Source organism: Drosophila innubila (genome assembly GCF_004354385.1).
Source record: "Drosophila innubila isolate TH190305 chromosome 3R unlocalized genomic scaffold, UK_Dinn_1.0 2_E_3R, whole genome shotgun sequence".
NCBI lineage: Eukaryota > Metazoa > Arthropoda > Insecta > Diptera > Drosophilidae > Drosophila > Drosophila innubila.
Window position 1 is genome coordinate 32,669,616 of NW_022995380.1, and position 15,168 is coordinate 32,684,783.

General features: G+C 40.4%; 1 non-coding gene and 1 pseudogene across 1 annotated transcript; both read left to right on the forward strand.

Moving 5' to 3' along the window:
- The first annotated feature begins 2,335 nt into the window (after positions 1-2,335).
- LOC117793067 lies at positions 2,336-2,514 on the forward strand. Its single transcript, XR_004618210.1, has one exon. It is a non-coding gene; the product is annotated as a 5.8S ribosomal RNA (ribosomal RNA).
- A 387-nt stretch (positions 2,515-2,901) lies between these two features.
- On the forward strand, positions 2,902-12,267 carry LOC117793092 (annotated as a pseudogene).
- Positions 12,268-15,168: the final 2,901 nt, after the last annotated feature.

A 15,168-nucleotide genomic window follows, 5' to 3' on the forward strand; every position in this document is an offset into this window, starting at 1 on the left:
TACACTGGTTGAACTCTAGATAACATGCAGATCGTATGGTCTTGTACCGACGACAGATCTTTCAAATGTCTGCCCTATCAACTTTTGATGGTAGTATCTAGGACTACCATGGTTGCAACGGTAACGGGGAATCAGGGTTCGATTCCGGAGAGGAGCCTGAGAAACGGCTACCACATCTAAGGAAGGCAGCAGGCGCGTAAATTACCCACCCCAGCTCGGGGAGGTAGTGACGAAAATAACAATACAGGACTCATATCCGAGGCCCTGTAATTGGAATGAGTACACTTTAAATCCTTTAACAAGGACCTATTGAGGGCAAGTCTGGTGCCAGCAGCCGCGGTAATTCCAGCCCAATAGCGTATATTAAAGTTGTTGCGGTTAAAACGTTCGTAGTTGAACTTGTGCTTCATACGGGTAGTGCAACTTACAATTGTAGTTAGTACTATACCTTTATGTATGTAAGCATTACCGGTGGAGTTCTTATATGTAATTAAATACTTGTATTTTTTTATATGTTCCTCCCATTTAAAACCTGCATTAGTGCTCTTCATCGAGTGTTATTGTGGGCCGGTACAATTACTTTGAACAAATTAGAGTGCTTAAAGCAGGCTTCAAATGCCTGAATATTCTGTGCATGGATAATGAAATAAGACCTCTGTTCTGCTTTCATTGGTTTTCAGATCAAGAGGTAATGATTAATAGAAGCAGTTTGGGGCATTAGTATTACGACGCGAGAGGTGAAATTCTTGGACCGTCGTAAGACTAACTTAAGCGAAAGCATTTGCCAAAGATGTTTTCATTAATCAAGAACGAAAGTTAGAGGTCGAAGGCGATCAGATACCGCCCTAGTTCTAACCATAAACGATGCCAGCTAGCAATTGGGTGTAGCTACTTTATGGCTCTCTCAGTCGCTTCCCGGGAAACCAAAGCTTTGGGCCGGGGAAGTATGGTTGCAAAGCTGAAACTTAAAGGAATTGACGGAAGGGCACCACCAGGAGTGGAGCCTGCGGCTTAATTTGACTCAACACGGGAAAACTTACCAGGTCCGAACATAAGTGTGTAAGACAGATTGATAGCTCTTTCTCGAATCTATGGGTGGTGGTGCATGGCCGTTCTTAGTTCGTGGAGTGATTTGTCTGGTTAATTCCGATAACGAACGAGACTCAAATATATTAAATAGATATCTTCAGGATTATGGTGTTGAAGCTTATATAGCCTTCATTCATGGTGGCAGTAAAATGTTTATTGTGTTTGAATGTGTTTATATAAGTGGAGCCGTACCTGTTGGTTTGTCCCATTATAAGGACACTAGCTTCTTAAATGGACAAATTGCGTCTAGCAATAATGAGATTGAGCAATAACAGGTCTGTGATGCCCTTAGATGTCCTGGGCTGCACGCGCGCTACAATGAAAGTATCAACGTGTATTTCCTAGACCGAGAGGTCCGGGTAAACCGCTGAACCACTTTCATGCTTGGGATTGTGAACTGAAACTGTTCACATGAACTTGGAATTCCCAGTAAGTGTGAGTCATTAACTCGCATTGATTACGTCCCTGCCCTTTGTACACACCGCCCGTCGCTACTACCGATTGAATTATTTAGTGAGGTCTCCGGACGTGATCACTGTGACGCCTTGTGTGTTACGGTTGTTTCGCAAAAGTTGACCGAACTTGATTATTTAGAGGAAGTAAAAGTCGTAACAAGGTTTCCGTAGGTGAACCTGCGGAAGGATCATTATTGTATAATGCATCTAACCGTTAATAAAATAAAAATTTTTTTTTTCATTAATATATAGAAATATATTTTAAAGAAAATAAAAGAAAAATTTTTAATTGTCAATAATAAAATAAATAATTTACTTTGCTCAAACATTTGAAATTGTGTTTGTAATGTATAATTTATACAATAAAATTACTTTGTTATAAATTTTATTTGTCATATTCATATTGTATAAATGTATTTACACATTTTATGTGTTTTGGGCAAGACAAATTATTAACTGCGTGTATATGTGCCATAATATACATGCGTTGCACAAATGTATTGTTCATTATTAACATGCGCATACATTGTATAAACGCAACAACCTAAAATATAATGTTGTACCTGTTTGTTCAGGTTAATGCTTTACATATATCGATTATAATACAATTAAATATATTTTATATAGTTGTCATATATTTTCATTGATTATGTAAAACTAAGATATTCGCAACATTTTTTTAGGTATAAAAAATTTATTGAAGGAATTGATATATGCCAGTAAAATGGTGTATTTTAATTTCTTTCAATAAAAGAATATATGACGTAATGAAATAAACCAAAAATTTGTATTACTCTAAGCGGTGGATCACTCGGCTCATGGGTCGATGAAGAACGCAGCAAACTGTGCGTCATCGTGTGAACTGCAGGACACATGAACATCGACATTTTGAACGCATATCGCAGTCCATGCTGTTATGTACTTTAATTAATTTTAGAGTGCTGCTTGGACTACATATGGTTGAGGGTTGTAAGACTATGCTAAATAAGTTGTTTAAAATTTTTCGAAATTTTAAGCATATGGTATATTATTGGATAATATATATTGTAATGTTGCAAAACATTTACTCATAATATATTCATAATATTAAAATAAATAACGAAATATCTATACTTCTCTTGTTGTATATATTTGTATGAGAAAATTTGAAGAATTATATATTCTTTATTTTATTCAAATAATACTGAGGAATGTCTAGCATAAAGAATTTTTTTTTTAACTAGAATTGCCTCTTATTTATGATGAGATAAAGAATAAAACATTTGTCAATATTATGGAACTTCAAAATTATAGTATATTTCAAATTGTTATTATAATCATCATGTTTTATAATAACTAATATATAAGTATAATTATACAACCTCAACTCATATGGGACTACCCCCTGAATTTAAGCATATTAATTAGGGAGAAAAGAAACTAACAAGGATTTTCTTAGTAGCGGCGAGCGAAAAGAAATCAGTTCAGCACTAAGTCACTTTGTCTATATGGCAAATGTGAGATGCAGTGTATGGAACATCAATATTCTAGTATGAGAAATTAACGATTTAAGTCCTTCTTAAATGAGGCCATTTACCCATAGAGGGTGCCAGGCCCGTATAACGTTAATGATTATTAGATGGTGTTTCCAAAGAGTCGTGTTGCTTGATAGTGCAGCACTAAGTGGGTGGTAAACTCCATCTAAAACTAAATATAACCATGAGACCGATAGTAAACAAGTACCGTGAGGGAAAGTTGAAAAGAACTCTGAATAGAGAGTTAAATAGTACGTGAAACTGCTTAGAGGTTAAGCCCGATGAACCTGAATATCCATTATGGAAAATTCATCATTAAAATTGTAATATTTAAACAATATTATAATAATAGTGTGCATTTTTTCCATATAAGGACATTGTAATCTATTAGTATCAATTAATTTATCAAAAAATTTTAGTCAATTGCTTATTTAAATTAAAATGCTTGCATTTTAACATAAAATAAATGTCATAAATTTGATAAAGTGCTGATAGATTTATATGAATACAGTGCGTTAATTTTTCGGAATTATATAATGGCATGATTATCATTGATTTTTGTGTTTATTATATGCACTTGTATGATTAACAATGCGAAAGATTCAGGATACCTTCGGGACCCGTCTTGAAACACGGACCAAGGAGTCTAACATATGTGCAAGTTATTGGGATAAAAACCTAATAGCGTAATTAACTTGACTATTAATGGGATTAGTTTTTTAACTATTTATAGTTAATTAACACAATCCCGGGGCGTTCTATATAGTTATGTATGATAATATTTATATTATTTATGCCTCTAACTGGAACGTACCTTGAGCATATATGCTGTGACCCGAAAGATGGTGAACTATACTTGATCAGGTTGAAGTCAGGGGAAACCCTGATGGAAGACCGAAACAGTTCTGACGTGCAAATCGATTGTCAGAATTGAGTATAGGGGCGAAAGACCAATCGAACCATCTAGTAGCTGGTTCCTTCCGAAGTTTCCCTCAGGATAGCTGGTGCATTTAACTGTTGTATAAAATAATCTTATCTGGTAAAGCGAATGATTAGAGGCCTTAGGGTCGAAACGATCTTAACCTATTCTCAAACTTTAAATGGGTAAGAACCTTAACTTTCTTGATATGAAGTTTAAGGTTATGATATAATGTGCCCAGTGGGCCACTTTTGGTAAGCAGAACTGGCGCTGTGGGATGAACCAAACGTAATGTTACGGTGCCCAAATTAACAACTCATTCAGAAACCATGAAAGGCGTTGGTTGCTTAAAACAGCAGGACGGTGATCATGGAAGTCGAAATCCGCTAAGGAGTGTGTAACAACTCACCTGCCGAAGCAACTAGCCCTTAAAATGGATGGCGCTTAAGTTGTATACCTATACATTACCGCTAAAGTAGATGATTTATATTACTTGTAATATAAATTTTGAAACTTTAGTGAGTAGGAAGGTACAATGGTGTGCATAGAAGTGTTTGGCGTAAGCCTGCATGGAGCCGTCATTGGTACAGATCTTGGTGGTAGTAGCAAATAATCGAATGAGACCTTGGAGGACTGAAGTGGAGAAGGGTTTCGTGTGAACAGTGGTTGATCACGAGTTAGTCGGTCCTAAGTTCAAGGCGAAAGCCGAAAATTTTCAAGTAAAAAGTTGTCAATATTTAAAATTTTGGAAAATTAATACACTTGAATAATTTTGAACGAAAGGGAATACGGTTCCAATTCCGTAACCTGTTGAGTATCCGTTTGTTATTAAATATGGGCCTCGTGCTCATCCTGGCAACAGGAACGACCATAAAGAAGCCGTCGAGAGGTATCGGAAGAGTTTTCTTTTCTGTTTTATAGCCGTACTACCATGGAAGTCTTTCGCAGAGAGATATGGTAGATGGGCTAGAAGAGCATGACATATACTGTTGTGTCGATATTTTCTCCTCGGACCTTGAAAATTTATGGTGGGGACACGCAAACTTCTCAACAGGCCGTACCAATATCCGCAGCTGGTCTCCAAGGTGAAGAGTCTCTAGTCGATAGAATAATGTAGGTAAGGGAAGTCGGCAAATTAGATCCGTAACTTCGGGATAAGGATTGGCTCTGAAGATTGAGATAGTCGGGCTTGATTGGGAAACAATAACATGGTTTATGTGCTCGTTCTGGGTAAATAGAGTTTCTATCATTTATGGTAGTTTCTTGTTCCCATAGTTTAGTTACGTAGCCAATTGTGGAACTTTCTTTAAAATTTTTTAAGAATACTAATTGGGTAACCATTAGTTCTTTTAAATTATAACGATTATCAATTAACAATCAATTCAGAACTGGCACGGACTTGGGGAATCCGACTGTCTAATTAAAACAAAGCATTGTGATGGCCCTAGCGGGTGTTACACAATGTGATTTCTGCCCAGTGCCTGAATGTCAAAGTGAAGAAATCTGGCAAGGGTCAACGGCGGGAGTAACTATGACTCTCTTAAAAAAAAAAAAAAAAAAAATTGCCAAATGCCCGTCATCTAATTAGTGATGGCATGAATGGATGATTTTCAACGACTCTACTCGTCCCTATCTTCCACTCTCAGTTTATTTCTGACGTTCGTCGCGCATCAGACGTTTATTATTTTGAGTGCGCGTATCGCAGTGTTTTCGTTAAGGTTTAACGGTAAACGCGGGATAAGAACTTCGAAGTGAACAACAAAGCGGAATTGCGGGTTCTTTGTACGCAGACGCTAACCAACGGTAACCGAATGATATAGCGCAAATCTGTGTGCTATGCGGTTTCGAGCTTAACTTTTGTTTATTGTTTGAGTGCATTTCGGTACATATGGTTCAACCAGCATGTATGATGAAAGGCGAGGCCGCTCAGGCAGCCGGAAGCGAAGCCAACCGTTGAGGAAATCAACGCCAAGCGGTTAGCCTCGGAGATGGGACCCCTGTCGTCTCTGAAGCGCCCACTGTCGCCGTTGCCTCCGTCGCAGCTGGTTTTGATTGCCGCTGCCCCCACTGCTGCTAGGCCCGCTGCCGCTGCCTCCGTCGCAGCTAGCTCTGCTGCTTCGCTGCCCCCACTGCTGCTATTCCGCTGTCAGCTGCTCGTCGCAGCTGGTTTGCTGCCGCTGTCTCTACTGCTGCTAGCCTGCTGCCGCTGCCTCCGTCGTGAAGCTGGTTCTGCTGCCGTTGCCCAGCGCAGCTGGCTCCCATGCCGCTGCCTCCAGCGCGGTTAGCTCTGCTGCTGCTACTGCCGACTCTTCTGCTGTTTTTTTTTTGATGGTGCTGTCGGCTGCCCAGCATTCACAATAGTGAACAGCGGAATGGAGACAATCCTGGCTGAGGTATCGAAGGTGCAGAAGCTTGTCAAGGAGACCGTCAAGGATGGGATCAGTGCAGAACGCCGCGTGTGCTATTTTGACGCTTGGTCAGTACGACGATCTCACTTTGGCGCTGGTGACCAGACTAGCAGCCCTGCAAGCCTCTGCTCCCTCTGTTGCCCCCACCGCTGCCTCTGTTGTTGCCCATATTGCTGCCCCCAACGCTGCTGCTACACCCGTAGCAAGCTACCGCGCCAGGAAGCCGGTAGAGACGTGGTCTGCTGTGGTCTCATGCTCAGACCCAGCCATGACGTCGAAGCAGGTTGTGGAGAAAGTGCGCAATGAGGTTGCACCCGTTCTCGATGTTCGTGTCCACGAAGTACGAGAGCTGAAGCGTGGCGGTGCGATCATTCGCACACCGTCAGTTGGCGAGATGAGGAAAGTGGTGGCCAACAAGAAGTTTGCTGAGGTCGGATTGGTGGTTAAACAGAATCGTAGCTTCAAGCCGAAGATTACAGTGTTCGACGTTGACACCGCGATCAATGCCGAAGAGTTTATGCTGGAGCTCTTCGCGAATAACTTCAGGGAGCACATGACCGAGGCGGTCAACCTAAACCTGGAGGTTGACGAAAAAGCGCTGGCCATACTTGATGAGATCGGACGGGTCTACATCAAGTGGTTCTCATACCGCTGCCGGTCGCTCGTCCGCACCTATGCTTGCCATAGGTGTGTTGGGTTCGACCATAAGGTCTCACAATGCCGGCTCAAGGATGCAGTTTGCCGACAGTGCGGACAGACCGGCCACATTGCAGCGAAGTGCACCAGTCCGGTGGACTGCCGGAACTGCCGTTTCAAGGCATTGCCTTCGGGGCATCATATGCTCTCGGAAGCATGCCCGATTTACGGTGCGGTGCTAGCGAGGGTGCAAGCTAGACATTAAAATGTTTAGCTTCATCCAAGCAAACTGTGGTCGAGGACGAGCTGCCAACATCGAGCTCGGAGTACGGATGAGAGAGTCTGGACATCTGTTCGCACTGGTTCAGGAGCCTCACGCTTGTTGTCACCGAATCTCGGGATTCCCAGCCGGGATGCGAGTTTTTGCTGACCGTCAAGCTAAAGCTGCTATCGTCATAGATGACCCCGATGCCATCTGCATGCCCGTAGAGCCGCTCATCACCGACTTTGGAGTATGCGTGAGTGTCACTGGGAGATTTGGCACAATCTTCCTGAGCTCCGTATATTGCCAACACCAGGAGAGTTTAGAGCCATACATTTCGTACATGAATGAGGTACTGCTGCTGGCCAGCAGTTCACCAGTTATTCTAGGCACCGACGCGAACGCAGCATCCCCCATGTGGTTCAGTAAGATCCCTCGCCGTGGCGAGAGATTGCAGAACTACATACGGGGTGAGCAGCTGTCTGAGTGGATGGCAAATACCCCTGTCGAAGTGCTGAATGTACGAAGTGAGGTCTATACGTTCGAGACTCGCAACGGACGGAGCGATATCGACATAACAATCGTCAACAACGCAGCATCTATGTTGGCCACATATGATTGGAGAGTGGATGAGTGGGAGTTGAGCGATCACAACCTCATCACGGTTGTGACAACGCTCCACCCGGAAAGCACAGTTGAGAGCATAGCTCCTGTGCCATCCTGGAATCTCCACAATGCACGTTGGCGATTGTTCGGTGATGAAGTGGCTAGGAGGATCAGGGAGCTGCCCGAGGATCACATGGAGACGCCGCTGGACGACCAAGTTTCTGCACTGCGCTTGATTGTACATGATGTGTGCGATCTTGTGTTGGGCCGCAGACGACCGCGAGCCAAGCGACGTGTAGTTTGGTGGAATGCCGAACTATCCGCTAAGCGCCGAGAGGTCAGGAGACTGAGGCGCAGGCTACAGGATGCTCGTCGTCGTGGACACGATGATGATGCCGCGCTTCTTGCGATTTCACTGAGGACCTCCTCAGCGGATTACAAGAAGCGTATCCTAGCGGTGAAGGAGGAAGACTGGCGCAAATTCGTGGGAGAAAACAGCACCAACGATCCCTGGGGCACTGTTTATAAGATCTGCCGAGGACGGAGAAAGGATGCCAGTTTTGGATGTCTTCGCTCGGGTGATAGGCTTGTCGTAACCTGGCACGACTGCGCCGAAGTGCTCCTCCGTAACTTTTTCCCAGTTGCGGAGTCTGATGCGCTCGTTATCATCCCGAGTGAAGTACCTCCAGGCCTCGAGTCATTCGAGGTTGATGCTGCCGTTGCCAGGTTGAGGAGCAGGCGCTCCCCTGGTATGGACGGTATCACTGGCAAGATCGTCAAGGAGGTATGGCGTGCCATCCCTCAGCATTTGACTGCCTTGTATGCGCGATGCATTAGGCAAGGATACTTTCCCGGCGAGTGGAAGCGCCCGCGAGTAGTCCCACTACTCAAGGGTCCCGATAAGGACAGGAGCGATCCTGGCTCTTATCGTGGTATCTGTCTGCTGCCAGTGTTTGGCAAAGTGCTTGAGGGAATCATGGTGACCCGCTTACGTGAAGTCCTACCGGCAGGATGCAGATGGCAGTTTGGATTCCAACCCGAACGCTGCGTGGAGGATGCTTGGAGACACGTCGTGAGCAGTGTTGCGGCCAGCCCGGCCAAACTCGTGCTCGGTATCTTCGTGGACTTCAAAGGAGCCTTCGACCACGTGGAGTGGAGTGCTGCGCTGCGCCGCCTAATTGACTCAGGATGCCGTGAAGCCAGCTTGTGGAGAAGCTTCTTCTCAGGCAGAAACGCAAGTATCGTCAGCAGGTATGGAGAAGCGTCTGTTCCGGTGACACGAGGTTGCCCACAGGGATCCATCAGTGGTCCATTCATATGGAACTTCTTGATGGAAACACTTCTTCAGCGTCTGGAAGCACACTGTGTTTTTAGCGCGTATGCGGATGACTTGCTGATTTTCGTCGAGGGACGTTCCCGCCTGGAACTAGAGTCAAAAGGCGAGCAGCTGATGTCCATCGTAGGCGCTTGGGGAGCAGAAGTCGGAGTGGCTGTATCAACCAGCAAGACGGCATGCATGCTTCTTAAAGGTTCTCTTTCCGCCAATAGACCCCCCTGGGTTCGATTTGGTGGAGGAAACTTGAAGTATGTTGATGAATATCGGTATCTTGGCATCACAGTTGGCAAGAGGATGAGTTATGTACGGCACATAAACTCGCTTAAATCCCGGCTTACTGGAGTCGTTGCGGCATTGGCACGCGTACTGCGGGTCGACTGGGGTGTCAGTCCCCGCGACAAGCGGACCATCTATGCCGGACTCATGGTGCCTTGTGCACTATTTGGTGCCTCGGTATGGCATGGCACGACGGACCGTCAGATTGTGGCCAGGAGGACACTAATTGCCTGCCAGAGGCTTATCCTTCTAGGATGCCTCCCGGTATGCCGAACAGTGTCCACAGCGGCACTGCAGGTGCTTGCTGGTGCTCCCCCGTTTGACTTGGAGGCCAAGAAATTGGCAATCAAGTTCAAACTCAAGCGTGACTACCCGTTGGAGGAAAGTGATTGGCTGTACGATCGAGACTTGGCAGGACTTGATTGGAAGCAAAAGATGGCGTTGCTTGACGAATGCTTGCTGAGCGAGTGGCAGCGCAGATGGGATGACGGTGATACCGGACGGGTAACACACGAGTTTTTCCCGAGCGCAGGCTTCGTCTATCTAAGGCGAGACTTTCGCTTTACGATGCACGCTGGATTCTTGCTGACTGGCCATGGATCACTAAATGCATTTCTGCATGGAAGAACTCTGAGCGAGACGACTGCATGTGCTTGTGGTGCTGATCGTGAGGACTGGCTACACGTGCTATGTGTATGCCCACTCTATGCAGATCTGCGGTTCCTCGATGGACTCGGAGTGCACAATGAACGCGGCGTTTGGAGAGTGTCTGGAGTGACGGAGACCCAGGAGAGGATGCAGCTGCTAGACACATTTGCCCATGCCGTGTTTACAAGGCGTCGGCAAATGCTGGAGGAGGAAGGCGTTGGCGGGTTGCCAGTCCCGAGCTGAATAAGCTAAAACTGGCCTCACCTGTGTGGTTGGCGGGTCTTAGAATACTACCACAGTGCACCTCTACTTGTCGTATGAGACGACTAAATGAGGTACCAGGGCTGTCAGTCCCGAGCTGAATAAGCTAAAACTGGCCTCACCCGTGTGGTTGGCGGGTCTTAGAATATCACCACAGTATGTAACCGCTTGTCGTACGAGACGACTAAAGGTGCACCATGGATCACCCAGCGTCCAGGCTTGTCGGAGCTAAATGGGGAGGGGATACCGATCCCTTTGAAAATTCGGTACCACGGGTTGAGAGAGTTTCTCCAAGACTTCTCATTGAGGTCGGCCCCCTAGTGGGAGTTCGTGGTGGCTGTGGTTGCGTAGCGTTGCGTTTCAACGCAGGAGAGAAGTTGCTAGATGCTTCGCCTCATACCAAGGGGGAGTGTGCAACCGATGGTGTACACTTATTTGGATCCGAGGAGATGGAAGCCACTGCTAACATCTCTTAGGGGCGTCAGTTTGGCGCATTGTACCAAACTCGCTGTATTATATGCTTGCATATTCGAATACCGTGGTCGTAATCCTTAACTGGAACACGCCACGTTAAATAAATCGGAGAGATCCTTTGATTCTGTCCCTATCTACTATCTAGCGAAACCACAGCCAAGGGAACGGGCTTGGAATAATTAGCGGGGAAAGAAGACCCTTTTGAGCTTGACTCTAATCTGGCAGTGTAAGGAGACATAAGAGGTGTAGAATAAGTGGGAGATATTAGATTTCGGTTTAGTATCGACAATGAAATACCACTACTCTTATTGTTTCCTTACTTACTTGATTAAATGGAACGTGTATCATTTCCTAGCCATTATACGGATATATTTATTATATCTTATGGTATTGGGTTTTGATGCAAGCTTCTTGATCAAAGTATCACGAGTTTGTTATATAATCGCAAACAAATTCTTTAATGAGAGAGTGCATTTATGTACTTTTGATTTAATAATTTGGTATAACTCCAATTACTCAGGTATGATCCAATTCAAGGACATTGCCAGGTAGGGAGTTTGACTGGGGCGGTACATCTCTCAAATAATAACGGAGGTGTCCCAAGGCCAGCTCAGTGCGGACAGAAACCACACATAGAGCAAAAGGGCAAATGCTGACTTGATCTCGGTGTTCAGTAAACACAGGGACAGCAAAAGCTCGGCCTATCGATCCTTTTGGTTTAAAGAGTTTTTAACAAGAGGTGTCAGAAAAGTTACCATAGGGATAACTGGCTTGTGGCGGCCAAGCGTTCATAGCGACGTCGCTTTTTGATCCTTCGATGTCGGCTCTTCCTATCATTGTGAAGCAAAATTCACCAAGCGTTGGATTGTTCACCCATGCAAGGGAACGTGAGCTGGGTTTAGACCGTCGTGAGACAGGTTAGTTTTACCCTACTAATGACAAAACGTTGTTGCGACAGCATTCCTGCGTAGTACGAGAGGAACCGCAGGTACGGACCAATGGCACAATACTTGTTCGAGCGAACAGTGGTATGACGCTACGTCCGTTGGATTATGCCTGAACGCCTCTAAGGTCGTATCCGTGCTGGACTGCAATGATAAATAAGGGGCAATTTGCATTGTATGGCTTCTAAACCATTAAAAGTTTGTTATTCATTTAATAGACGACAATGGATGTGATGCCAATGTTACGTATAACATAGTAAATTGGGAGGATCTTCGATCACCTGATGCCGCGCTAGTTATATATTAAAACATTATTTAATACAATGACAAAGCCTAGAATCAATTGTAAACGACTTTTATAACAGGCAAGGTGTTGTAAGTGGTTGAGCAGCTGCCATACTGCGATCCACTGAAGCTTATCCTTTGCTTGATGATTCGACAATTAAAAAAATCGATCAATAAACACACACATATTAATATGTAAAGATATATAAATATATATATATATATATATTTACAGAGATGGTATGTATATGCTATGTATAATATATATGTCTATGGGCATAAAATATTATATATAATGTATAACATATGATATCTGTATTTTTATACATATATGATTTATGAAAAATTTCATTTGAAATGGTAGCCAAATGTCTCGTCATCATATTAGTGACGTATTTAAAAAGACTTAAATGTATGTATATATGAAATATATATAATAGAAATATATTATATATAATTTCATTGATTTATATAAAGTTTAAATAAAATAAAAATGGTAGCCAATTGTCTCGTCATCATATTAGTGACGTATATGAAAAGATTTAATGAGATTCTTACTGTGTCCGTAAGCTTCAATATAATATTACAACTTATAGCTTGTGATTGTAAATTTGTGAATGAAAATGTGTTGGAGAAACAATTTTGTATTAACAAAACTTAATTAAAAATGCATTAATCTGTGAAGTATATTAAAGAAATTTTGATTAACGGCGATACTCTAAATATGATTATATCGGTAGCCAATTGTCTCGTCATCATACTAGTGACGCATTTGATAAGATTTAATGAGGTTCTTACTGTGTCCGTAAGTTGTTTCGATGTAATATTATAACTTATAGCTTGTGTTAAAAAATTTGTGAATGGAAATGTGTTGGAGAAATAATTTTGTCTTAACACTTAATAAAAAAAAAGAAATTCATTTCTGGAGTATATTAAAGAAATTTTGATAAACGGGTATATTCAAAATATGTATATATCGGTAGCCAATTGTCTCGTCATCATAATAGTGACGCATTTGAAAAGATTTATTGAGATTCTTACTGTGTCCCTAAGTTTCTACATAATATTATAGCTTGTGATTATAAATTTGTGCATGAAAATATGTTGAAGAAATAATTTTGGTGTGATTGAAACAATAAGATAATATATTATTTTCTGATGTATATTAAAATATGTTTATATTGGTAGCCAACTGTCTTGTCATCAAAATAGTGACGCATTTGAAAAGATTTAACGAGATTCTCTTACTGTGCCCCGTAAGCCTCTCTATTATATTATAATATTATAGCTTGTGATTATAATTTGTTCATGAAAATATGAACATATTTTGATAAACGTCGGTATTTAAAGTATGACAAAGGAATTTCAAAATAAATTTAACTTTCACTTAAAAAAAAAAAGTAAAAGTGACTAGAAAAATTCAACTTTCCTATGTCATAACCATACTATATGACAAAAAAAAAAAAGTCAACTCTCATATAACACATAAATTTCATACGACAAGTAAAATTTAACTTTATTATGTCACAACCATATTAACACAACAATTTCATATGACTACAAAATAAAGTCAAATTTCACATGACATAAAAATTTCATATTCACATGACATAAGAATTTTATATGACACGAAAAATTCAAACATATAAAATTTCATATGACTACAAAAAAAAAAGTCAAATTTCTCATGACAAGAAAAATTCAACTTTTATTTAGTCAAAACCATATTATATGACAAATAAAAAGTCAACTCTCATATAACACATAAATTTCATATGACTACAAAAAAAAAGAGTCAAATTTTATATGACAAGTAAAATTTAACTATTATTTGTCATAACCATATTATACGACAAAATTAAAACATATTTAATAAAATTAAAATTAAACAAATCAATTTTCATGACATAACACAAAATTCAATTTCATATGACTACAAAAAAAGTTAAATTTCTTGACATGTAAAATTCAACATTTATTTGTCATAACCATATAATATGACAAGAATTAAACAAATCATATAACATAAAATTTCTTATAAATACAAAAAAAGTAAATTTCACAAGACATAAAATTTCATATGACACGAAAAATTCAAACATATAAAATTTCATATGACTACAAAAAAATCAAATTTCATATGACATAAAAAATTTCATATGACAAGAAAAATTCAACTCTCATATAACACATAAATTTCATATGACTACAAAGAAAAGAGTCAAATTTTATATGACAAGTAAATTTAACTATTATTTGTCATAACCATATTATATGACAATAATTAAACACATCTCATTTAAATAAAATTCAAATTAAAATACAAAAAAAAAAATCAATTTTCACATGACATAAAAAATTTCATATGACGCAAAAATTCAAACAATTTCATATGACTACAAAAAAAGTTAAATTTCTTAGGACATGTAAAATTCAACATTTATTTGTCATAACCATATAATATGACAAAATTAAACAAATCTCATATAACATAAAAATTTCATATAAATACAAAAAAATTTCACATGACATAAAATTTCATATGACTAGAAAAATTCAAACATAAAAATTTCATATGACTACAAAATAAAAGTCAAATTTCTCATGACATAAAAATATCATATGACAAGAAAAATTCAACTTTCTTAAGTCACCATATTATATGACAAATAAAAAGTCAACTCTCATATAATATAAAATTTCATATGACTACAAAAAAAGTTAAATTTCTTATGACATGTAAAATTCAACATTTATTTGTCATAACCATATAATATGACAAGAATTAAACAAATCTCATATAACATAAAATTTCTTATAAATACAAAAAAGGCAATTTCACAAGACATAAAAATTTCATATGACACGAAAAATTCAAACATAAAATTTCATATGACTACAAAAAAGACAAATTTCATATGACAAAAAAATTCATATGACAAGAAAAATTCAACTCTCATATAACACATAAATTTCATATGACTACAAAGAAAAGAGTCAAATTTTATATGACAAGTAATATTTAACTATTATTTGTCATAACCATATTATATGA